Source organism: Plectropomus leopardus, unplaced genomic scaffold (assembly GCF_026936395.1).
Source record: "Plectropomus leopardus strain MGB_pleo_1.0 unplaced genomic scaffold, ASM2693639v1 Contig81, whole genome shotgun sequence".
Classification (NCBI taxonomy): Eukaryota; Metazoa; Chordata; class Actinopteri; order Perciformes; family Serranidae; genus Plectropomus; species Plectropomus leopardus.
In genome coordinates, this window is record NW_028274755.1 from 4,026 (window position 1) to 15,241 (window position 11,216).

General features: G+C 41.2%; 1 pseudogene; it reads right to left on the bottom strand.

The window, feature by feature from the left end:
• Positions 1-7,142: 7,142 nt before the first annotated feature.
• LOC148185284 (uncharacterized) lies at positions 7,143-9,113 on the bottom strand (annotated as a pseudogene).
• Positions 9,114-11,216: the final 2,103 nt, after the last annotated feature.

The window sequence follows — 11,216 nt, forward strand, 5'->3', positions numbered from 1 at the left end:
AATCTTATCTAGTTTCTTTTTCTTTACTATTGTGTTGCATGTGTATTGGGGTTTAGTTACTTCTGATAGTTGTTGCTTTATTTTTTTTGCTTTATGTTTGGGTTGTTTTGCATGTTCGCTTTTGGTTTACGTATTCTGGATTATCTTTCTTTGGTTGAGACGCCACCACGCCTGGTCGTTGGAGGTGTTGCAGGATGATTATTGCCTCGAGGTAGTACACCACAAAGATGGCCTGGGCAGGCTCCAGGGTGCCAGAACAACTGTCAGACAGCTCTTTCATAATCTCCAAAAAGTGCGGCTTGGCCCTCACCAGCACAGCTCGGCAGTCACCCGGTGTTAATTGTTGCTCGTCAATCAACATGTTATACCTATGAGAAAAAAAAAATAATCAACTGTGTTAAGAAATCATATTGCAGCAGGGAGAGAGAGGACTGCCAGTTCTGTAGTGTAATCCATTTACATGGGGACAAACACTTAAATTTACCTCTTCCGGGCGATCTCTTTGCTGACTTGCTTGGATGTGACTTTCTGCAGAGAACCAATGAAATCAATGAAATGCTTGCACTCTGTATGCAGTGCCTCATCCTCATGCCTCAGGTTTTTGGAAATGGTTAATGAAATAAACTTTGTGAAACTAAAACTCAAAGAAATAGTAAAACAAAATATTTGAAAATGGGGAGTGGGGGCATGAGCAGTGAGGAAGGAGGAGGTAATATTGAAGTAAAGCCACCTACCTTTGCAATGGGCATGCATCTGCCAGAATTTGTCTGAGGACTTTATAATTAAAAGTCCTGCCATTCTTCAGGAGGTCAACAACGTCTAACTTGGCCTTTTTCACCACAGCTTCAATGGCTGCTTCAGTGCTGTTCTTCATGCAAGTCCTCCGCAGATGGACTGAGAGGGCCTCCTGAGTCCTCATACACTTTGGGCACAGCAGGCAGTGTCGGTTTGAAGGTTTCCTGGACAAAAAGACAGTAAGGATAGTGTGGTTAATATAAGAATAAAAATAGTTTACTTAACATGCACTAATTAAGGTGCATGAAATATACAATCTGAAAAACACAGTTGGTCTAACTCAAAAGCTAAGCATGCACTCTGAACTTTGCAAAAGCAGACACAATGGGCACAGCAGATAGTGTCTGGATGTAGGTTTCCTTGACAAATAAAAAGGCAGAACCATCTTCACCTATTTACAATCCAGTATCTAAGCAAGTATTAATGTTACTTACCTTGGAGCCATTTCAGTAGCAAGAAAAATGAAAATCTCTGGTGCAGTGTAGTTTACAGCTAGAGGTCTGACTCTAGGTCTGTGTGAGTGACCAAGTTTCTCCTGTATTTGTACTGTGCACCTTACAGCCCCACCCACATTTCACATTAACAGGTAACTCCCCACCCACCCAGGTCCTGGGCTCTCAGGAAATATTAGTAGAGACAGGTTTAAAAGTTTTCTCAATGAAGGATTAGTCTAAAACTACATTCTGACTATTGAGATTTCTGAAATAAATAATCTCACTAGGAGGGTTTACCATGAAATATTTTAATTTAAATCACATCTACAGGTGGTGGGCTTTCAGAAAATATAAATATAGACAGGTTTTAAAGCTTTCTGAATGAAGCTGGACCCTAAAACTATGGGCAGACTATTCAAATTTGTGATGGTAAATTTAGAAAGCATGTCCATTTGTCATGAAAAATCTCACTAGAAGGGAGTACCATGCCCATTTAAATATTAAATCACATCTACAGGTCCTGGGCGTTCATAAAATATATTGACAGGTTTTAAAGCTGTCTGAAGGAAGGAATCCCCTAACCTACAGGCTGAACATTTAGGGCTCCAATTCACTCATTTGGGGAAGCCTCACCATATGTGCAGAGGCTTCCCCAAATAAGAGAATTTTTGAGGAGCTCCAGTCACAATCAAGTGATGACGCTCCAGCTCCTCAGTCAGTCTTTCAATAAGGAAAAATATATTTGAAAATGGTTAATGATTACATTTGATAATATTAACAGACATTACAATATATAATGTAATGTCTGCCCTATCAACTTTCGATGGTACTTTCTCGACAGAGAGCTCTGGAACGCCTCTGCTGCTCTGAGAAACTCTCTGCGGTGTACCAGGGCAAGAAACTCTCCACGGGAAGAAACGGTCTGCGGTGTACCAGGGTACAAATCTCTCTGCGGTGTACCAGGGTGCGAGATGGTGTCTCAGGGACAGAGACGAGGAAAGTCAGTATAATGGCCAAAAACAGCATAATATTGCACGTTGACAGGGTTGTTAACTCCGCAGATGCACTGCTCCATAATGACATACCCATAGACTGTTAGCTGAACACCATGCAATCTGCATTTCTCAGCTCCGGGTCTTTAGGGCTCGTACCTGCACAATATCAGGAGGCAGTCTCGGTTAAGCTGTGGCACCAGCACCACCACCACCACCACCACCACCTATTTGTGGTCATACTGACCGACTGTCATATGTGACCTGTCTTTGGAGGGCCCCCGCCGACCGGCCTAGCGCCGGAGTTTGGGCGGGCGGTTCCTTTGGCCAGCGGGTTCACCTCTATGGCTGGGAGGGTTTAGCGTATGAGGGTGTAACACCCCCCTCCACGCTCCTGCCATGCAGGCCCCATCCTAAGCAGAATCAAGAAGTCCCATTTGTCCTATGCCAGTCTCCATTGCCTGCTGCGATGGAGATCTGGGAAGCATGAGCTCTTGCTGGGAAACTGACCACATCCAGCTGGTGCATAATGAAACCAAAATGGCCAAGACTTGGCTTCTCTGGCTCCTCTGCCAGATAGAGACAGGGTGACCTCAGAGCACCCTTGCCTGGCCAGAGGGCGACTTGGTTGATCCTGCCAGTAGCATATGCTTGTCTCAAAGGTTAAGCCATTCAAGTTTAAATACACATGGCCAGTACAGTGACACTGTGAATGGCTCATTAAATCAGTTATGGTTCCTTTGATCGCTCCAACTTTTCCTGGATAACTGTGGCAATTCCAGAGCAATACATGCCAACAAGTGCTGACCCCTGGGGATGCGTGCATTTATCAGACCTAAAACCCATGCGAGGTCGCCCCTTGAGGTGCCCTGGTGGCTTTGGTGACTCTAGATGACCTTGAGCTGATCGCTGACACTCTTGGTGGTGATGTTTCATTCAAATATCTGCCCTATCAACTTTTGATGGAACCTTATGTGACTGTATAAGAATGTCATGGGACTCGCTGGACTTCTGTCAGAATGTCTGTATTCATCCAAAACCAGGGAGTGCCCCCCCCCCCGTAGGCACAAAGCATTATGGGACGTCTAGTGTAACAATCCTACCATTACACCTCCTCCTTTTAGCTAAAGTCATACTCATTTTCAACCAAACAACAATAAAGCATTTGACAGCTTGTATGAACATTAATGTACTGTATACTCATTTCAACATAAACATTGTAATGCTTCTCCGTTTTCTTTCTGTTAACACCATAAACACAAACTGTCTCAGAACTGCATAAACAGCATTTTGAACATTCGTTTTATCACTTAAACAAACAGGTGTCCTCTATTTCACCAATCTAGCCTATAAGGAGGTCTTACAACTTGACCAAACCGTGGAAAGAAATCTGTAGCTCTAAGGTGACTCCTGTTTCTTCTTAGAAAACCTGTCAGTCTCAACCATGTAAGATCTGGGATTACTGGCAGGTCTAACTACTGCTCCTGTAGTTCCTTCTGTAATAATCCAAACTTTCTGTCCCAGTTGTTAGTTTTGGAAGTGGTCTGGTATGGTGGTTCAGGTTGTATTGTTTTGCCTGCCCTCACCTCCCCTCCTCATCCTTCTTTCGTAAACCTTGCAAGTCTGGTCACTTAGGATCCAGCTTGGGTGTGGGCTGAGGTAGAGGTGTGCAGGTTTCTCCCCATTAGCAGCTGAGCTGGCGAGGATCCATGTTCCACCGGGATGCCTCTGTACACCAGCAGTGCTCTGTTGAAGTCATTGTCCTTTTTCCCACAAGTCCTTGATGATATGAACAGTATGTTTAGCCTCCCCTTTGGCCTGGGGGTACCAGGGGCTGCTCGTGATGTGCCTGAACTGGTACTCCTTCGCAAACTGCTTGAACTGTTCTGATGAAAACTGCGGCCCGTTATCTGATATCACAGTCTCTGCAGTTCCATGTCTAGCAAAGGCCTCTTTAACAGCACTGATAGTGACCTCTGCCGACATGTATTTGAGTTGTGCTACTTCAATATATCTTGAGAAAAAGTCAATGATCAAAAGGTACTGTTTCTTTGACCACTCAAACAGATCCATGCCTACCTTCTGCCATGGGCGGTGTGGAAGTGGAGTGGGTAACAGTGGTTCACGGTTGTGTAGTCTGTATTTTTGACATGTTTCACACTTGTCCACCATTTGGCCTATCTGTGCTGCGATGCCGGGCCACCAGACTGACTCCTTGGCTCGAGCCCTGCATTTCGAGATCCCTTGATGGCCTTCGTGCAGACGCTGCAGAACGTCTCCTCTCAGAGGTGATGGTATCACAAGTCTGTCTCCTTTCATGAGAAACGTCATACAGATTTGGAGAAAAAAAGTCAACTTCATAGATAACAGTGTAAATATACATAGATATTTTTGGGAGGCAAAGTCATAAGTATTGAAATGTCCTCATCTATATAGGCTACTGTTTAGGCTTGTCTTCCCACTGTAGCCTGGATGCACTTTAATTTGTTGTGGTGCGGTATTTAGTTGTCCTTGCATGAATGACCTTTTTTGTTTCTTGTGCTGTATTTGATTTCAATCTGTGTTTACTGTCCTCATTGAGAGTTTGTGTTTCTAATTGTTCAAAAAAAGGAAAAAAAAACAAACAAACAAAAGTAACTTGGGGATACATTTTATCTTATGTGTGAACATGTTACACTGTAATGACGTGGCCGTAGCATTTGTGTTACTTTTAATAAATTGCATTTTTCATTCTATCCGGTTAAACAGGTCAGTGCCAGTAGTCTGTACATTACAGATGATGCAAACAGAGCCATTCTGCCAGAGGCAGCGGGGCATTTTTCCACCTTCGATCTTAACAATCGCATGCATTATGAACTCCATGGAGAGCCAGAGCAAAGCCAGCCACCTGCAAGCAGAGCACCTCCACCCATTGCTGCTGTCCCCTCTTTTCACTTCATGCACCGAGCCTCATCATCTTCTGCTTCTACGTCTAATGAAAGTGAAACTTCACATGGAATTCCACGAGCTGGTGCCAAGATCCCAGCAAAATCATTCCATAGCTACAGTACATACAATATGCAGCTGATCCCTGCTGCTAAACTTTTATCCTATGATATATTTACCGTTACAAAAAAAAGAACACTGCCTTCAAGTCAGACATTTAACCAGATTTTCTTTAAGGATGAACTCAATAGTGATTTTGAACCATCTGTGATTTATACCCAGGTCAGTCCATATTGGTGAAATAGTGAATGGCAAGCTCAGTACTTCCATGACAATGGCCATTCGCGAAGCTGAGGCAAATGTTGAAGGAAGAACTGCAAAGGTGCAGGCTGCCATAAACTCTGATGAGTCACTTACCCTAACAGACAGCCAAGGAAATGAAATCTTGGACTGCGAAGGCATAAGAAGTAAGTTGTATGATCAGAAATTGTTTGTGTGTTTTTTAATGAACTTTAAAGATTTGAAATACATTAAGTGAAGTTAATGTTGTCTGACTCTTTAGGTTCCAAGTACTGGATCTCAAACTCCAGGTAGGTCTATGCCATCACTGACTATGACTTTGTGGAGTTACAGAATGGAAGAAGAGCCAAAGTAAGGTCATACAACATTTGATGTGAAGATGAAATCATATCATTTTAAACAAAGCAAGTGTTAATTTGCAATAGCTGCAACCACATGATATGCACATTTCTGAAATGCAGGATGGTAGGGCCAGCCCAGCCTGCTCAGCCACCCTACATTTTGAAATTTCCAACACCCCCTTTTAGCCATTTCGACTTCACACACTTGACCTTCATGCCAAATTTCAGGTTCCTGCATCCACAAACACACACACACGCCACCATACCAGATTTCAGCCTCTAAGCTCGCAGCCCTAGTTAGTATTTAAACCTATTTTGGTAGAATTTGTTTGTGTTGATCCTGTATGAAGTCATTATGATTTGAGGCAGTTTGCCAAACTTACTGTATTTTGTCTGGAAAACTCCCAAGTTGATGCCTTTAATGAGTAAATATTCAGAAAGATTTTTAAACATTTGTTGGTGTGCACCATTGAGAAATCTTGAGTCTGTTATTTTTCTGTTAAGTCGAAGGTCCCAAGGTAGTTCAAAATCTCAAGACAGTTCAAGCCTAGAAGAAGTCATTAGTAACATTGAGCACCTGAAGCAAGCTGCTGAGAGGCTCCCTGACATCACCTCAACAATAAACCAGCTGTCTGAGCTTGTCAAGGCCAAAAGTGCAGCAGTAGCTGCTGCCTCTCTGCACCCTATTAAGGATGCCTTCACCTGTATGGTTTGTCGAGGTATGATTATGTAACAATACACAACAGAACACAATACAGCCTTCAGATAATATTCTTATTTTTTATTCAAAGTACCCATTCATATCTGTTTTCTGCATATGTTTTCTTTGTTTAAACCTTACAGCTGTGATGAAGGAGCCCATGTTTTCCACCTGCTGTGAGTCTCTGCTTGGATGCCGTACATGTGTGGAGCATTGGCTGTTAACTTCAGATCTCTGTCTGAAATGCAGACAAGATGGGTTTGCCTCCAAGCTCAACCAGGTCAAGGGTCTTTCTGCTGTCTTGTACACAGTGTCTGCAGCTTTCCATGAAGAGGAGTAACCTATTCTGGATCTGCACTAAATGTTAAATCACATCAGCTACCTCTAAGCTGTCCTCCATGTAAGTTTATAAAGGGAATAGTTAAAACCGATTCAGATGCTACAGTCTGTACAGTATATCTGATTTTGAGCACAGCCTGGTTACATGAACAAAAAAGAACTTTGAGAACTGTGAGATTGTAAGTGCCATTTGTTTATTTTAAAATTTGTAGTGCACTTTATGTACAGTTCAGTGTACTGTTTAACAGAGCGTTTACTGTGTGAAATAAATACTTTTCTAAAGAAAAAAATTCACAATGCATTTCACTGTAACAGGTCACACACATCTTCTGGTGATTGCAATAAGACACTTAACTGCATCTTTGAAAGGGCCATAGTTATTGTGAACCACATTTTGGTGTAGTGACAGCAAGTCAAAGTGGGAATTAAACTCAGTTTCAGCCATTTGTTGAGCTTCTTGAGAGGTGAAAGGGACACATCCAAAAATGGATTCTCTTTTCAAGGCGGATCCCAACTCCTGCTGATACAGATCAGCTGCAACACCACCAACAGGCAGGAGATCCTCGGGAAGTTTGGCAGGACACCCTTCTTTAGCCAGCTCATTTGGGATTCCCTTACCTGCAAGACAGGGCAATGAGTAGTGAGACTGAAGGAATTACAGTGATGGGTCAAAACTTGAATGGCAAAATTGTTTGAGCAATCATCAGCATTTTAGAAATTTGAGTTGTCAATACTGAATTTGAACGTAATTTTGTGTTATTTTATTCTTGTTCAGATGTTTCGAGGCCCATCTGTTTTTGAGAATACAGTTGAACTGCAAAACTCTTCTATATTCAAGAAAAAAAAGCTCTTGTGTCAGTATTGGCAGAGATCCAAATTCTGGGATTGGATGGGAGCTGAAAACATAATTGGATCTCTAGCAGAATCATACCAGGGATGCTGTGTGCATTCCATGCTTCTACGACATTTGTGAGGCCAATCCTAGCCATCTGGCAGGTGAGGTTTGATACGCAATACTTTGATAAGTTGTCCTCCATATCCAGTTCTTCCTGGTCCAACAGCTGTACCAAAGCCGTCTTCAATGGGTAGTTGACTCACAGATTCACCTCAACCCACATTCTCTCTATCACATGGTTCTGTGTGGGTTTTAAGGACAGTGTCAGTCTGCATGCTCTCATTAGAAGTATGCATCAATTCCAAGACACCAGGACAGCTTGACACACTTACCCTTGTAGAAGGTGTCTGAATGTAGGGCTGCCTTTGAAGATTGTGTCTGTGCTCTGCCAGCATTTCCTGGATGAATAACATCAGGTAAAACTCTCTCCCACAGTCAACTCTGACCTGGTCCCATAGTCCATAGGAAAGCACAGCAGGTCTGAGAATAAACAAACAAAAAATATGACCTTTTATATCAAATTAACTCTCCTGTTGTTAGGGGAAGAAGGAAAAAAGAGAGGAAGGGAGGAAAGGAAAGAAGGATGAAATAAAGAAGGAAAGGGATGAAGGAAAGAGGGGGGTATCAAAGGAGGAAGGAAAGAGAGAAGGAGGAGGGAATGAAAGAAGGATAAAGGAGGAAGGTGAGATGAAAGAAATGAAGCAAGAAGGAAAGAAGGAAAAAAGAAAGGATAGAAAGAAGAAGGCGGGAGGGAAGGGAGAAGGAGGTATGAAAGGAGGAAAAAGGGATGCAGGGGAAGGAGGATGGAGGAAGGAAAGAACAGTCAAAATAGATTGGGTCAATTTGACCCAAGAGGACAACAGGAGAGTCAAACAGTATTAACCCATAGATCCCTAAAGTGACCATTTCTAAAACAAAGGCACAAAAAAATATTTTTGTCAAAATTGAATGATAGCAATAGTTACACTATAGCAATAAAACACTAGTTAGATTATTTTACCTGTACACTTCTTCATAAATGATGATGTTGTTCTTTACTGGCATGGTGGAGTGACTGACAACCTTCTTACTGAAACCATCGATAGCCATAACACGGGTCACCCCAAACATAACAAGCTTTTCATTTTGATCGACATGCAGCTTGTGGCCCATATATTCAGCATTGTAGGCTACAGGGTTCAGATTTTTGGCACCCTAAAATATAAAAAATAAATACATTTTAAAAATCCTGTAATGGTAGAGTCCATGTTTGATTAAAATGCAGAAAAGGACAACACTAATTGATCTTACTCGCTGTCTTTCAGTGTGATAGGGTTGATGAACACTTCTCAAAATTTTGCCCACTCTGCCCTCTGAAGCTTTAACTCCTTTTGTGGAGAGATGTCCAGTCATCATTTGAACTCTATAGAATGCATAATACATAGAGTCACAAACTGCATGGAAAGATTGTGATGATTATGACAATTAAAACATTAGTGTCAGTCCTGTTGTGCTTTCCTTTGTAACGTTATGGACTATGGGAGCAGGTGAGAGTTTTATATTGCATTATTCATCCAAGAAAAGATGGCACAAAGTCAGTCTTCAAAAGCTAGCTTATTATCTACACCTACACCCTTGAGCACAACCATGTGATAGCCTACGTGTTTCTATGCTTACCTGTGATCAAGTTTTTATAGGGGTATCATTCATTTATACACTTTAAAAAAAAAAAAAACTGTGATCATGTACGGTGGATAATTAAAAAAAAAAAAAACAGTCTTACCTCAGCAATACCTTGAGCGACTTCAACTGCAAGTTGGCTATCAGGACAAAAGTCCCTGACAAGCCCGTGCTCAGCGCACCACCTCCACACATTCCTCTCTGAAAAACCCCGTCTCCTTCCAAACTGGGTACATAACGCAGTAGCGACATCACAACAGGACATTCCATTTCTTCTATTTTCCACAAGAAAATCTGCATATCCATCCAGAGACATATTTAAAAGTGTGAGCCCGGTGGGTCTGAGTTTTCTGACGCCCTCTGATGACGTGCCCTCTCTTTCTGGCTAGCGCGTGGTACAACTTCCGGTCACGGAACCAAAATGAACAGGAAATCGAGAATAAGTTTTCCACGGGTGTATTTTAATTGTGATTTCCATTTACAAACACACCTAATTAAATCGGATAACGGATAATGGATAATGTATTACGGCCCGTTTTCCGCTTTTTCATTTTGTATTATCACAGAAAAAACGGGAAACGGTTTATTTTTCGTTTTATTTTGAAATCTCAAAAGAGGAAAATGAATGGCCGCGACGTACACGGACCAATAATGACAGCTGCAAGAATTTACAACAGTATTAACGGTGGAAGCAGGCAGGAAACGAGTGAGTAAAAAAGAGGAAAAGAAAAAATAAATAAATAATTAGAGAGAGAAAAAAAAAAAATAAAATAGAATAAAGTAAATAATAAAAAACAAATAAATAAACAAAAGAACCCCTATCCACACACACACACACACACACACACACACACACACACACACACAGACACACACAGACACAATATGAATGAACAGGAGGGCAGAATAGATCACAGCTGCCTAGTCAGAGTTTAGTGTTTTACTTTGTTGCTTTGCTTTGATTCAAAGCACATTGAGGTGTTCTTTTTTTTTCTAAACTGTTTATTCAATACAAACACCAATTAACTGATCCTTTTGATTATGTTTAGGATGTGGGGTAAGATGATGACACTGGTGCTTGTGGCCCTGGAGATTCTGCTGAGCTACAAGATCATGTTGATGGGAACCGCATGAAGGCATGGTCAAGTTTCTGTGTGATCTGAATGAACACAGTACGACAAACAGTAATGCATTGTTTGTTTGCATTCTATTACTTTTTACATTCTACAGTTACATTCCAACATTCTAAAACGGTAATATTCTACAGTCACATGAACAGTCTAGAACTATAAGATTCTACAGTTACATCAACATTCTACAACTGTAACATTATAAAGATACATCATAACATTCTAGAACTGTAACGTTCTACAGTGAAAGCAACATTCTACAACTGTAACATTGTGTATGTAGATGTAGCTTAACAGCAACATTCTAGAATATTAACATTCTACAGTTACATCATAACATTCTAGAACTTTAACATTCGACACTTACATCATAACATTCTATTACTTTTACGTTCCACAGTTACATCATAACATTCTAGAACTGCAACATTCTTCAGTCACATCAACATTCTAGAACTGTGACATTCTACAGTTACATCATAACATTCTAGAACTGTAACATTCTAAAGATAAATCATAACATTCGAGAACTGTAACATTCTACAGTTACAGTCCAACATTCTAAAACTGTAATATTTTACAGTCACATGAACAGTCTAGAACTATAACATTCCACAGTTACATCATAACATTGTAGAACTGTAACATTCTACAGTAACAGCAACATTCTACAACTGTAACATTCTAGTTACATCATTACATTCTA